The following is a 14,781-nucleotide window of genomic DNA, read 5'->3' as shown; positions in this document are numbered from 1 at the left end:
TAAAAAGACTACATGAACTAGACTCAGACCAGACATAGTAAAATAATATTTTATTATTATTTTTACATTGAAAAATTGTGAATCTTAATCAGAACTCAGGTGGAACCCATGTCTGGTATAAATTTTCACAAACCATAGCCGGCTCCATGTATTAATCGGACCCTTCAAGTCCAACCAGGATTCTAATCGGTTCTTCTTATTTATCACAAAACCCTGACCCTATAGGGTTTGGTACAGGTCTTGTGCGGGTCAAACCCAACCCATCTCTCACTCGAGCAAGGATGCTCAGACGGTAACCCCACCGCCTGAACCCCGAGGAGGGGGGGGGCTATGACGGGCGGTTGGGCCTCTCGTCGGCCAGTGGTGGCCCATCGACGGCTGACAGTCTGACCGCCGTGCCACCCGCGAGTTGAAAAGGGAAATTGGTGGTGGTTTGACGACCACCACCGGCTGTTCCTGACGAGTTTTCGATGGCCAAGGCATGCCCCAACACCCCACAGTGGGCGGTGAGTTGCTGACAAGGGCAGTACCTTAGGGAAACATCAAAAACAGCTGATGGGTGCCACGCAAAGAAACGAGGGTTAGGGCTTCCAATGCCCTCTTGACGACTTCTCCAACCTGGGGTGATGTTGGACTGTTTTTGTATCAGTTAACTCCGTAAGAATCTGACGTTGGCTTTCTTGCATGCACTTGAGAAGATCATTTATCCCATCAAGAACGTCCTCAGTTGTTTTTCGTTGATCACCCTCAAGGTGACGTGCTTGATATTCTTCCATTGATCTCCAAAATTTGTCAGGATTGTGCCCTCAACTTATTCGGATAAATGTATCGAGGCAACATTTCCTTTTCCTTAACAAGGATCTTCCCTCGAACTTCGCAAACTGAAGAAAATTGATGCAGTGGTCAGGAGGATCGCTCCCGAACCCTACACGAATAGGCACGCAATAAGGAAACTAAAAACTATGAAAAGCAAGAAATTGACAGAAAACTTAAAAAAAAAAAATCACTCATAATTCATCATCTTTTAACTTTCAGTCTCTCTACAATGTATATTTATAATGAAAAGAGGAAAACCTAGAAACCTTAATCTTAATATGGATTTAAGATAGATCCAATCTGAAACCATAATCAAAACATGACTCAAGAATCAATATTGATTTGAGATAGATCCGATATGAATACAATCCAAAACAAGATCCTAAACTAAGATCCGATATGAATACAATCGAATACTTTCAAAAAAAAAAAAAAGTATTCGATTCTCTGTCATTCTTATTGAAGCATATACTCGACGAAGGGTGCAGGGTGGATGATTTCGTAATGGGCTCCCTTCATAACTATCACGAGATGATATGCTGCTTGGAATCGAGGGAGATGGCTATGCTAGCCAGGATGTCTCTAACACACCTCAATCCATGAAGACCATGTTTTGGAATGTTAGGGGTTCGGTGAGGCGATGGACAAAAATATCGAATGAAATAAACATTGATATATGGTTTCAATTGGCACAAGTTTCTAAAGATTTGATATGAAATATATATTTTAATAGTGATACATACAAATTAAATAACTATACATATGCAAAGCATTATAGTTTTCTTTAGAAATCATAATATTAAAAGTCATAATAAAGGTAGTGTTTTTATTAAATGAAATTGTTGTTTGTATGCAAAAACATTAATAGAAACCAGGGTGGTAGTCATTTATAATGTAAAATAAACATGTTTCTAGGTAAGATGGTATGTGCTTGTTAAGGAGTTAGAATAAGTTTCCTGAACATTCGATACTTCTATTTATAGTTTCCAAGACGAGTTTTGTATCAATACCTGGTATTAGTAGGAGCAGCTTGTTAAGTAGTTAGTATGATATAATAAGAACCGCTTGGGTGTATCAAGTACCAATGCAACTGACCAACAGGAGCTCAGCTTGTTTGGTAGGAGCAGCTAGTGCACATCACCTTGTGTTGGGGATGTTGCAGGTTCAAAACCCAATGGTATAGTGTAACTGGTAGGATCTGCCTAACCCCAGCTTGCCTTTCAAAAAAAAAAAAGTACCAATGCAACTGTGATTTAGATCCCTTGATTAAATTCCAGCTATCTCATTCCATCCCAAAAAGGGCTTCGTCTTGCCTCAACCCATAATGACAGTCAACAATCCTGATGAAAGCCGTCCAAGTCTCGATGAACAGTACTTAAAGCAGAGTCAGATCATTTAAAACAGACAGTTGATAGCAAAGCCAGAATCCTGGTGAGTCAAGAGAGAACGTGACCTGAGTCGTACTCCTTTAGTTTTTTTTTTTTCCTACCCAGAAAGCTGGGGTTAGGCAGACCCCTACCAGTTATACAACCATATACCATTGGGATTCGAACTTGCAACGTCCCACTACAAGGTGATGCAGCCCCAAACCCCCATCTCTCGGTTGGGCAATAACCTTTCAGCTCACCAATGAGTTATAGCTTTACCATCCAAACTCCCTTCCATATAAATTTTAGGAAAAGAGAAACCAATCTCTTTTCAACTTTGTTAGGGATCTTAAAAATCATCAAAAAGGGGCAGACCCAAGTAGTTCAAAGAACCAGATCCGCAATAAAAAATAGTGGAGGCCTTACTCTGCAGCTCACTCGTGGTGTCATTAATAACCAAGATTTGACTCTTGGCCCCATTTAACAGCAAACCTGAAATTTCTCCAAAGCATTTGAGAATCAACCACATCGACCACATATTCTCTTATGTCGCCTCTCCAAACACCAAAATTTCATTCGCTAATAATAATAGATATGTGATGTTAACGCTGTCAGATAACCTACAGCCATGATATCTACCTCCATTTTCAGCAGAGGTAATCATAACATATAAAACCTCCCATACCACAATAAAAAGCAAAAGTGAGAGGGGATTCCCTTGCCTCATACCCCTTTTAGGCTTGAAGGACTCACGTTTTTTCCCGTTAATGGAGACCTTAATGGAGGTAGCATGGAGCAGCCCTTCAATCCAAGCAAGCCATTTATCACCGAAATACATAGATCTCAAGCAACATAACAAGAAGTTTCAATCTAGAGAATCAAATGTCTTCTTAAGATCAATTTTTAAAATAAAAGATTTAATACTTGATTGATTGATGGAGTGGATTGCCTTTGATGCAATTTCTGACTAAGAGTGAAAGCGCTCTGAGAGACAGAAATAAGAGAGAGGGTGGTGTATGTTCCCCCCCGATGATTCACTGAATCCCACGTCTGTGTTTGGGGCTTTGAATGAGCACCACGTATACAAGCACATGGGGCTCGTATTCCCGTGTATGTTGACATAACTTTGCATCGGACTCTGGTGTTGTTGCAAAGACTTAAGTACCCTTTCTTGCTATTCTTCTCATAAAGTGATGGTTTGAGAAAATGACAAAAATGCCTTTCATTAAAAAAAAAAAAAACAGTTCAAAAAAAGGACAAACATGTCCTCCATCCAGAAAGTCGAAGATGATGTTGACTCTTCAAAGACTTCTTCTTCTTTCTCCGTAAAACACTGTAAAACCCTCTCTCTCTCTAGAAAAGAAATCAATGGAGGATTCTTGAAAAAACTTAAGTGCCCCAAAGATGATTATTTAAGACCCAGTCTTTGCACTGCAGGATTATCCGAGAAAGAAATCTCCCCTGGAGGAGGCCATGAACATCAACCCTCTGACTCCCTTCTCTTTCTGCTTCTGTGCACATCCAGCAGAAGATCCTACATTGCTCCATCAAGCACCGACTGACCTGCACATTGACTCTTGTGGAGCCTGATTCAGAGTTTTTACCCGTACAGGAGGAGGGTTTGGGGGCTCCTCCCAGCGTGGGTATCATCATTCAACTAAATGAGTTCTAGATCCTGATTCAGAGTTTTTACCCTTACAAGAGAGGGGTAAAACCTCATCTCACTCTCTCTCCCTTCTCTCTCTACTTCTGTGCACATCCAACAAACGATCCAACATTTCTCCATCAAACACCGACTGACCTGCACACTAACTGTAGTATCGTTCAACTTGATGAGTTGTGGAGCCTGATTTAGAGTTTTTGCCCTTACAGGAGGGGGGTTTGGGGGCTCCTCCCAACGTGGGTAGCATCATTCAACTTAAAGAGTTGTGGAGTCTGATTCAAAGTTTTTACCCATTCATATTTTAAGGCATTAGATCTCATGTTTGAACATCCACGCATGTGCAGTTTGCTTTCATTATGTTCAGTTGCTTTCTAGATTATATTTTGAATTCTGGTGCATTTTATATCTATCGATTTGTATGTAACCAGAGCTCATTTTAATCTAAATTTTTTTACTGCAACTTCATGCATATGTCTTCATGCGCTCCACCAAAAATCAGATCATTCTAAGTTTGTTTGACCCACTTTAAAAATCGAGATTCAAAACCTGTTATTTTGCACCGTCAGGATTTTAGCAGAATCAGGACTAACTTGCGGGAGTGATTTCTCCCTAACCAGAGATGATATTTTCGATCCGTAAAAAGGGTTGTTTTCTAAATTAAATCTAGTTTGTTCATACCAAATTTCAGCAATTTCTATGGGATTTTCATACCAATTTTGGGTAGAAAACCATAACCTTGTCACCCTGTGTCATTTTAACGGCTCAAGTTTTGATCCATTTTGTTTGAATTTTATTTCCTTAATGGGAGATCATTTTTCAATTCTGTAAAACGGGTTCTCTTCGTTTATTTGTCTAGTTCATCTCTGTAAATTTTTCAAAATTTTTTATGGTCAATTATTATTTTATTTTGATTAAATACCAGAACATTGTATCCAGATTTTATAAATGTTTTGATTTTGGCCCCAATATCATGACTGTTGTAGCACTTCTTCAACAAATCGTTATTTGATTGACAATATTCTTCAATAAATTATTATTATGATTTTTTTTTGTCTCTAATGAGTCTCTATTATGATTTATAGTATTTTTGGGTCTCCAACGAGCCTTACAATGATTTATAGTGTTGTTCGGTCTTTTAACTATGATTTATAGTGCTTTGGGGTCTCCAACGAGCTCCACAGCGATTTGTAGTGTTTTCGGTCTTTTAACTATGATTTATAGTGTTTTCGAGTCTCTAACGAGACCCACAGCGATTTATAGTGTTGCTGGATCTCGCTATAGCGATTTGTAGTGTTTCTCGCTAAACACTACAGCGATTTGTGATACAAATCGCTATCCGAATCAGAACCAATTTGTCAGAGTCATATCTCCCTAACCAAAGATTAGATTTCAAATCCGTAAAAGTGGTGTCTTTGTTATGAAGTCTAGTTTATTCTTATAAATTTTTAGCGATTTCTATGGTCATTTGATACCCCATTTGGATATAAAACCAGACCCCTATCAGTCTGCCTTATTTGAGTGACATAGGTTTTTATTTCATTTTGTAAGAGTCATATCTCTCCAACGGAAGATCATTTTCCAAATTCGTAAAAAGGGTTTTCTTACTCTATGTGTCTAGTTTATATCTGGAAAGTTTTATAACTTTTTATGCTCATTTGATATTTCAAACCTGTTAAAAACCGAGAAGAGTTATAATTAACTTCCATCCACTCACTTAAAATGGAATAATAACATGTTTCGGTTTTTAATAGGTTTGAAATATCAAATGAGCATAAAAAGTTATAAAACTTTCCAGATATAAACTAGACACATAGAGTAAAAAAATCCTTCTTACGGATTTGGAAAATGATCTTCTGTTGGGGAGATATGACTCTTACAAAATGAAATAAAAACCTATCTCACTTAAATAAGGCAGACTGATAGGGGTCTGGTTTTAAATCCAAATGGGGGTATCAAATGACCATAGAAATCGCTGAAAATTTACAGGAATAAACTAGACTTCATAACGAAGACACCACTTTTTACGGATTTAAAATCCGATCTTTGGTTAGGGAGATATGGCCCTGACAAGTTGGTCCTGATTCAGATAGCGATTTGTATTACAAATCGCTGTAGTTTTAGCGAGAAACATTACAAATCATTATAGCGAGGTCCAGCAACACTATAAATCGCTGTGGGTCTCGTTAGAGACCCAAAAATACTATAAATCATAGTTAAAAGATCGAAAAACACTACAAATCGCTGTGGAGCTCGTTGGAGACCCCAAAACACTATAAATCATAGTTAAAAGACCGAACAATATTATAAATCATTGTGAGGCTCGTTGGAGACCCAAAAATACTACAAATCATAGTAGAGACTCATTAGAGACCCAAAAAAATCATAACAACAATTTGCTGAATACTATTGCCAATCAAATAACGATTTGTTGAAGAAGTGCTACAACAGTCATGATATGGGGGCCAAAATCAGAATATTTATAAAATCTAGATACAAGGTTCTGGTATTTAATCAAAATAAAATAGTAATTGACCTTGAAAAATTCTAAAAATTTACAGGGATGAATTAGACACATAAACAAAGAGAACCCATTTTACAGAATTGAAAAATGATCTCCCATTAGGGAAATAAAATTCAAACAAAATGGATCAAAATCTGAGCCGTTAAAATGACACAGGGTGACAGGGTTATGATTTTTGACCCAAAACTGGTATGAAATCACCATAGAAATCGCTGAAACTTGGTATAAACAAACTAAATTCAATTTAGAAAACAACCCTTTTTACTGATCGGAAAGATCATCTCTGGTTAGGGAGACATCACCCCCGCAAGTTGGTCCTGATTCTGCTAAAATCCTGACGGTGCAAAATAACAGGTTTTGAATCTCGATTTTTAAAGTTGGTCAAACAAACTCAGAATGATCGGATTTGTGGTAGAGAGTATGAAAACATATGCATAAAGTTGCAGTAAAAAATTCAGATTAAAATGAGCTCTGGTTACATACAAATCGATAGATCTAAAATGCACCAGAATTCAAAGTATAATCTAGAAAGCAACTGAACATGATGAAAGCAAACTGCACATGCGTGAATGTTCAAACATGAGATTTAATGCCTTAAAATATGAATGGGTAAAAACTTTGAATCAGACTCCACAACTCTTCAAGTTGAATGATGCTACCCATGCTGGGAGGAGCCCCCAAACCCCCCTCCTGTAAGGGCAAAAACTCTAAATCAGGCTCCACAACTCATCAAGTTGAACGATGCTACAGTTAGTGTGCAGGTCAGTCGGTGTTTGATGGAGAAATGTTGGATCGTTTGTTGAATGTGCACAGAAGTAGAGAGAGAAGGGAGAGAGAAAGAGATGGTTGATGTTCATGGCCTTCTCCAGGGGGAACTATTTGCCTCCCTTGATTTCTTCTCTAGAGAGAGAGAGGGTTTTACAGTGTTTTACGGAGAAGGAAGAAGAAGAAGATGACGATGAAAAGTTCAAATAGACATTTTTGATGGCTCAGGTTTGTTTCGTCGGATGACCATCAAGAGGAGCTTCCAAACCCTTCTCATGTAAGGGCAAAAACTTTAAATCAGGCTCCACAACAAATCAAGTTGAACGATGCTATCTACATTGGGACGAGCCCCCAAACCCTCATCCTATAAGGGTAAAAACTGTGAATCAGACTCCACAACTCATCAAGTTGAATGATGCTATCCACGCTGGGAGGAGCCCTCAGACACCCCTTTTCTGTAAGGGTAAAAACTTTGAATCAGACTCCACAACTCTTTAAGTTGAATGATGCTACCCACGTTGGGAGGAGCCCCCAGACCCCTCTCTTATAAGGGTAAAAACTTTGAATCAGGATCTACAACTCATTTAGTTGAATGATGCTACCCACGCTGGGATGAACCCCCAAACCCTCCTCCTGTAAGGGTAAAAACTCTGAATTAGGCTCCACAACAGTCAATGTGCAGGTCAGCCGGTGCTTGATGGAGCAATGTAAGATCTTCTGTTGGATGTGCATAGAAGCAGAAATAGAAGGGAGAGAGAGTGTGAGAGGGTTGATGTTCATGGCCTCCTCCAGGAGAGATTTCTTTCTCAGATAATCCTGCAGTGCAGAGACTGGGTCTTAAATAATCATCTTTGGGGCACTTAAGTCTTTACAACCACTCTTTTTCAAGAATCGTCATTTTTTTTGGCACCAATGGAGGAGAGGGTACTTAAGTCTTTGCAATCGCATCAAACTCCAATGCTAATTAATGCTGACAAACATGGGGATACGAGACGCACATGCTTACATACGTGGTGCTCTTTGGGACCCCCGAGCATGAGATGTAGCTAACTGCCCTGTTCGGGGGGGGGAACATATAACCTGCTTTGGAAATAAGAGGTTGACAATGAGCTTTAAACGTGAAGCCAAGAATTTTGAGATAATTTTAAAGATGCCCACTAAGGAAATAAGCCTAAACCTTCCAATCTCCTCCGCCTAAGCCTCTTTAGGAATGATAATAAGTGTGAAACGGCCCATTACGCTTGGTAACTTTGCATTAAAGTGAAACTCCACCATCAAAATCTAGAAATCGTCTTTTACGCATTCCCCGTTGTGCCTGAAAAATTCAATTGGGAATCCATCTAAACCCAAAGGTTTTTCATTAGGAAGAGAACCAATTGATGGCGTATCCCTGCAAAAACAACAATGACAGGAAGCGTACCTAAATTCGCCATAGTTCGTGTAGGTAATTCGGTGTTCTCCTCAGCCGGTCGACGCCCACAATGAGCCCAGGCCTTAGGTCGACGGTGAGCAGGACCCTATTTCGTTGTGTCCGAATGCGGAACGGAATTTGGCAGGAAAATGCTACGAGTCTCCCATCATCCTTATAGCCCCTAACCCCTTATGTAATGGGAGATTAGGCAGTTATGTGAATGGAGTTATTCCACATTCACGTAACTCCCACCCACTACCCCATTACGTGGTCATTAACGTGACCCACTAGGAGGGTGCCAAACAGGGTCACATTTGTGGGTTGGATCCATAACTGATAATGTCCAACATTCTTCCACTTGACCCATTGACACCAAAAGTGTACTAAATCGAGGTGTATACCGTTATCTCGATTTAATTCTTTATATGGGTTCACATGCCACCCTTTATCATAAGGATGAGTCGTATGAGTCAAGGATATGAACACCCCTTTATGAAATGTCATATTTCCATGTACTACGCTACAATTCACCTTCAGTGCTTAGGCATGTAAAAAAATTACCTTTATGAATAGGTTGGTCTCTCACCTATTCTATTGGTCCTTTAATATTGTTATTTTGATATTCTCTCTAACCCATATGAGAGATTCTTTATGCAAAATCAACAATAACACAAAACTTTAAAAAATCAAAACATAAACACAAATGTGATCACATAATGTATTGTCATACGTCAGAAGAAATAAAAAAGACTCATCCCCTTTACATGTTGGGAATACAATCCCGGTGCTAGCCCTTTAGTAAGGGGATCCGCAGTCATTTCCTTTGTCTCAATTGTATCAATACATACCAGATGATTCTCAGTCTTTTCTTTAACAACAAAATATTTTAACTCCATGTGTCGACACGATGTTGAGCTCTTGTTGTTATTTGAAAAGGACATGGTTGCTTCATTGTCACAAAAGATCTTTAGTGGTCTCTCAATAGAGTCCACTATACCAAGACCCATAATGAAGTTCCTTATTCAAATGGCCTGTGGCGAAGTCTCGTATAGAGCAATAAATTTCGCCTCCATGGTATGAGCAACAGTGGTAGACTGCTTTCCACTTCTCTATGAGACAACACCACCCGCTAGAAGGAAAATGTATCCAGTAGTGGATTTTCTACTGTCAATACACCCTCCTAAGTCCGCATCAGAGTATCCAACGACCTCTAGTTGGTGAGCTTTCCTGTAGGTCAACATATAGTCTTTCGTTCCTTGTAAATAGCGCATGACCTTCTTTGTTGCCTTCTAGTGCGCAATGATTGAATTTGACTGATATCTATCAAGCATTCTCACAACAAATGCTATATCAGGTCGAGTGCAGGTCTGCGCGTACTGTAAACTCCCAACTGTTGAAGCATATGGGACAACATCCATCTAAGCCTTCACAATATCATCTTGAGGACAGTCCTTTAAGCTCAATTTTACCCCTTTCACTATAGGTGCCAAACTAGGAGAACAATTCTCCATCCCATATCTTTTAAGAACCTTAAGAATATAGGATTTCTGAGATAGACCAAAAACACCCTTAGTTCTGTTACGACGGATCTCGATTCCAAGGACATAAGTGGCCTCACCCATGTCTTTCATATCGAAATGAGAGGAAAGAAAGTCTTTTGTTTTATGTAAAAGACTCAAATCATTAGTTGCAAGAAGAATATCGTCAACATATAAAACCAAAATTATGAACTTACTCCCACTAGCCTTAATGTAAATACACTAATCTAAAATGTTTTCAGTGAATCCAAAGTTCATAATTACCTGATTGAACTTTTTATACCATTGGCGGGAGGCCTGTTTAAGTCCATAAATTGACTTATTCAATTTGCAAACTAAGTTATTCGAGTCATCTATACTGAAACCAGGAGGTTGTTGCATGTATACCTCCTCATCCAGATTCCCATTCAGGAAGGCAATTTTCACATCCATCTAATGCAACTCTAAATCAAAATGAACTACGAGGGCCATGATTATCCTTAATGATTCCTTAGTTGAGACAAGAGAAAAAGTCTCATTATAATCAATGCCCTCTATCTGTGTGAAACCTTTTGCAACAAACCTAGCCTTGTACCTCTCCACATGACCTTTAGAGTCTGTTTTGGTTTTATAAACTCATTTACAACCAACAGGTCTAACTCTATCAGGTCAAGGAACAAGATCCCACACTTGGTTCTTTGCCATAGAGTCAAGCTCTTCTTTCATGGCATTAATCCAATGTGTTGATCTTTCACTTTCAATGGCTTCTGCAAATGTGAAGGGATCTTCATCAATGTCTATGAAATCATTTGACTCTTGTAAATACACCACATAGTCCAGATGGATAGTAGATTTCCTAATTCTGGTGGACCTCCATACAGGTGCTACAGGTGGTTCAAAATGAGCCTTTGTATCCTGTTGTTGTTGTATATCCTCATCAACAATCGGATCTAGTTGGGATTGATATTCATTGACTAGACTTTCTCTTACATTACTCGAAGAAACAATGGTAGAGAAAATTGGGTCTTTATCCTTAGCAGGTGTGAAACCTGAATCCTGCATTTCCTCAAAATCAATATTTTGAGACACATCTATCCCAATAGAATCATTTTCAAGAAATCTTGTTTTATCTGTTTCCACTATCTGTGGTGTATGAGATGGACAATAAAACCTAAAGCCTTTCGATCTTTTTGGATAACCAATGAAGAAACCACTAGTTGTCCTAGGATCAAAAGCTTTTATATGTGGGTTATACAATTTAGCTTCTGCTGGACATCCTCATATGTGCATATATGATAAAGAAGGTTTTCTACCTGTCCATAACTCGTAAGGAGTCTTTTGAACAACCTTCGTAGGAACCTTATTCAGAATATGCACCGTTGTCCTAAGAACTTCACCCCACAAGGTCAAAGGAAGGTTTGAGTGATTCAACATCGCTCAAACCATTTCTTTAAGCGTACGATTTCTCCTTTCAGCTACACCATTCTGGTAAGCACTACCAGACATGGTATACTGAGGCACAATGCCTTCCTCTTTTAGAAACTGCGCTAATGGACCTTCCTTTTATCCCATCTCAGTGAAACAACCATAATATTCGCCACCTCTATCTGACCTGACAACCTTAATAACTTCACCGGTTTGTTTCTCTACTTCTTTCTTGAAGTCCTTAAAAACCTGAAGACCTCTGATTTTTCAGATAATAAGTAGAGATACATATACCGTGAGTAATCGTCTATAAAGGTGACAAAATATTTTTCACTTGTATAACATGGTGAAAAAGGGTCGCAGACATCCGTATGCACTATTTCTAACTTTTCATTATTGTGTTTGGCATCTTTCTTATATGTGTTAGACTGCTTAGCCTTTATGCAGTCAACACATGGCTCTATATTCGTAAAATCAAGGGATCCAAGGATTCTCTCTTTCAAGAGTCTTTGGACTCTCTCTTTCAAGATATGTCCTAATCTTTGATGCCAAAGCAAATAGGATTGATCATCCTTTAGGCCACGTTTATTGCCAATCATTGTGTTCTCAATGAAATGAGATTCCTGAATTTGGAATTTGGTTCTTAATCGATACAAACCATCACACATATATGCAGAACCTATATTCATTGAATTTTTCATAATAATAAGTTCAGATTTTTCAAATTTAAAAGCAAAACCAAACTTGTCAAGTTTTGAAATTGAAATTAGGTTCCGACTATAAGATTGAACATAAAATGTATCGACCAAATCCAATATAAATCCCGACTCCAACACAATTATGCAGGTCCCAACGCTCTTGACATGCGAACGCATCTTATTTCCTGAGAACATGCTTCTTTCATGCTATGTTGGTTCCCTTTTGTTCAGAAATGCCTGCAAAGAGTTGGCAATGTGCACCATGGCACCAGAATCAATCCACCAACTATGCAATGGAACATGAATTAGATTGCACTCATGAGAAACAAATGACTTATTACCTTTATTTTTGAGTCACTTCTTGTACTTCAAACAATCCACCTTTTATGACCCTTCTTCTTGCAGAAGAAACACTTTATAGAAGAGCCTTTTGACTGGGATTGAGCTTTCGCCTGAGAGTTTGAACTCTCCCCAATGGCTTTCTTCTAATTCTTCCTTTTGAATGAGCTTTTCTTTGGCCTCGACCTCTGTTTATCCTTATGAAAGGCCATATGTGCACTTGGCACCCTCTCACCCTTCAATCTCTCATCTTCCTCAACACACTTAGCCAATAGGTCATTAAAAGACCACTCATCATTATGTGTATTGTAGGTAATTTTGAAGGGTCCATACTCAGTAGGTAACGAGGTTAAGATCAGATGAACTAAGAAGGAGTCAGAGATGGCGAACTTCATGTCATTCAGTTGAGTCACAATATTCCTCATTTCCAAAATGTGTTGTCGGATGTGACTGTCACCAACATATTTCATAGACACTAATTTGGACATGAGCGTACTGGCCCTTGCCTTATTAAAAGTGACGAACTGAGCCTCAATGGCTCCCAGAAATTCATTCACAGTCCTACAATGAGGAATGACGCCTCGAATATTCTTAGTCACTCGAGATTGCAAAAGCAACAAGCTAAGTCTGTTCGAGCGCTCCCACTTCTCAGAGGCAGCCTTCTGATCGGCTGTACTCTGCTCTGTAAGAGCGGAAGGTTCGTCAATTCTAAGGGCCATATCTAAATCCATATAGCCCAAAGTGAATAACACGATTTCTTTCCAATCAGAAAAATTTGATCCGTCTAAGATGGGGATATTACTAGAACCGTCGATATGGTAGGAACCTGATAAAATGAGGAACGAAAATGGAAAGACATTACTATTATTGCTCAGACGAGACTCGTGTTGAAAAAGTAAAAGTGAGACCATTTATTTTCACCTTTTCTGAGACAAGCATAGTTGAACCATTATTGTTTCACTTTGGTGAAAACGACAATACTCATATTTGCTCCGTCTCTTCAATTCTCAAGGAATTGACATCAGTCGGTGAAACTAGCAGATTATGTAACCAGAGGCAATTCTGCATTGTACCTTTGAGTACGAACAAGCTTCATGGGCTGAAAAACACATCTACTATCACACCCTGTGTAAATTTGGAACACAACAACCTACCTTTGGGTAGAATCGATGTTTCATAAATTCACACGCAATCATAATTATGAATCTTAATACGGTCCAAAGAATCCTTAATTAATACGACTCAGATCACTTTGGTGATTACATGAATCAGTCAATCAAGATCTTTTACCGAAAATCTTATTCGTATTATGGAGCACGCCCATGCACACATTTTAATGCATGTATATTCATGACATAATATAAATTCATACTTCAACAAATATGCATAAACTAATTATCATGAATTTAGTTACAATTCATGCTTAAAATCATCATGCACAACTTAACCAATGCAAAATACATGAATTAACATGCATAAGTCATGCATTATTCAAAATAAATACTTTATAAAGTATGAAAAATAACAAAAAAACATGCTCATATGGGTAAAACCCAGGGTCCTCAAGTAGGAACCGGTCTAAAAACACTATGAACCGGTCTGAAACCGCCCGAACCGGTCATCTAAGGGTCTGAACCGGTTCTTAACCTTATAAACCAATACTTAATATGAACAAAAGTTCATAAAACCCTATAACTGTATGCCAAAATCCTTGTATCTCTTTATATTTATAAAAACAGGGTTTCAGCATCTCGGGACCAATGAAAAACTGGAAAGAACCGGTCAAAAACAGCTCTGAACCGGTTCCGAAAGGGGTCAGATCAGGTTCCTGATCCGATTCAGTCTTAATAGTGTTTGGATCTTGCTTTCATGGATCCGACCCAGTTTAAATGGGATTCAGGTCTGACCCGACCCATACTTAGAGCCGGGTCGAACCCGAGGTCTATTTACCCAATGATGGCGTATCCCTGCAAAAACAACAATGACAGGAAGCGTACCTGAATTCGCCATAGTTCGTGTCGGTAATTCGGTGTTCTCCTCAGTCGGTCGATGCCCACAATGAGCCCAGGCCTTAGGTCGACGGTGAGCAGGACCCTATTCCGCTGCGTCCGAATGCGAAACGAAATTTGGCAGGAAAATGCTATGAGACTCTCATCATCCTTGTAGCCCCTAACCCCTTATGTAATGGGAGATTAGGCAATTACGTGAATGAAGTTATTCCACATTCACGTAACTCCCACCCACTACCCCATTACGTGG

The sequence above is a fragment of the Nuphar pumila genome, chromosome 15 (genome assembly GCF_984573655.1).
Source record: "Nuphar pumila chromosome 15, dmNupPumi1.hap1.1, whole genome shotgun sequence".
In the NCBI taxonomy this organism is placed as follows: domain Eukaryota; kingdom Viridiplantae; phylum Streptophyta; class Magnoliopsida; order Nymphaeales; family Nymphaeaceae; genus Nuphar; species Nuphar pumila.
Note: the sequence above shows the minus strand (reverse complement) of the source record.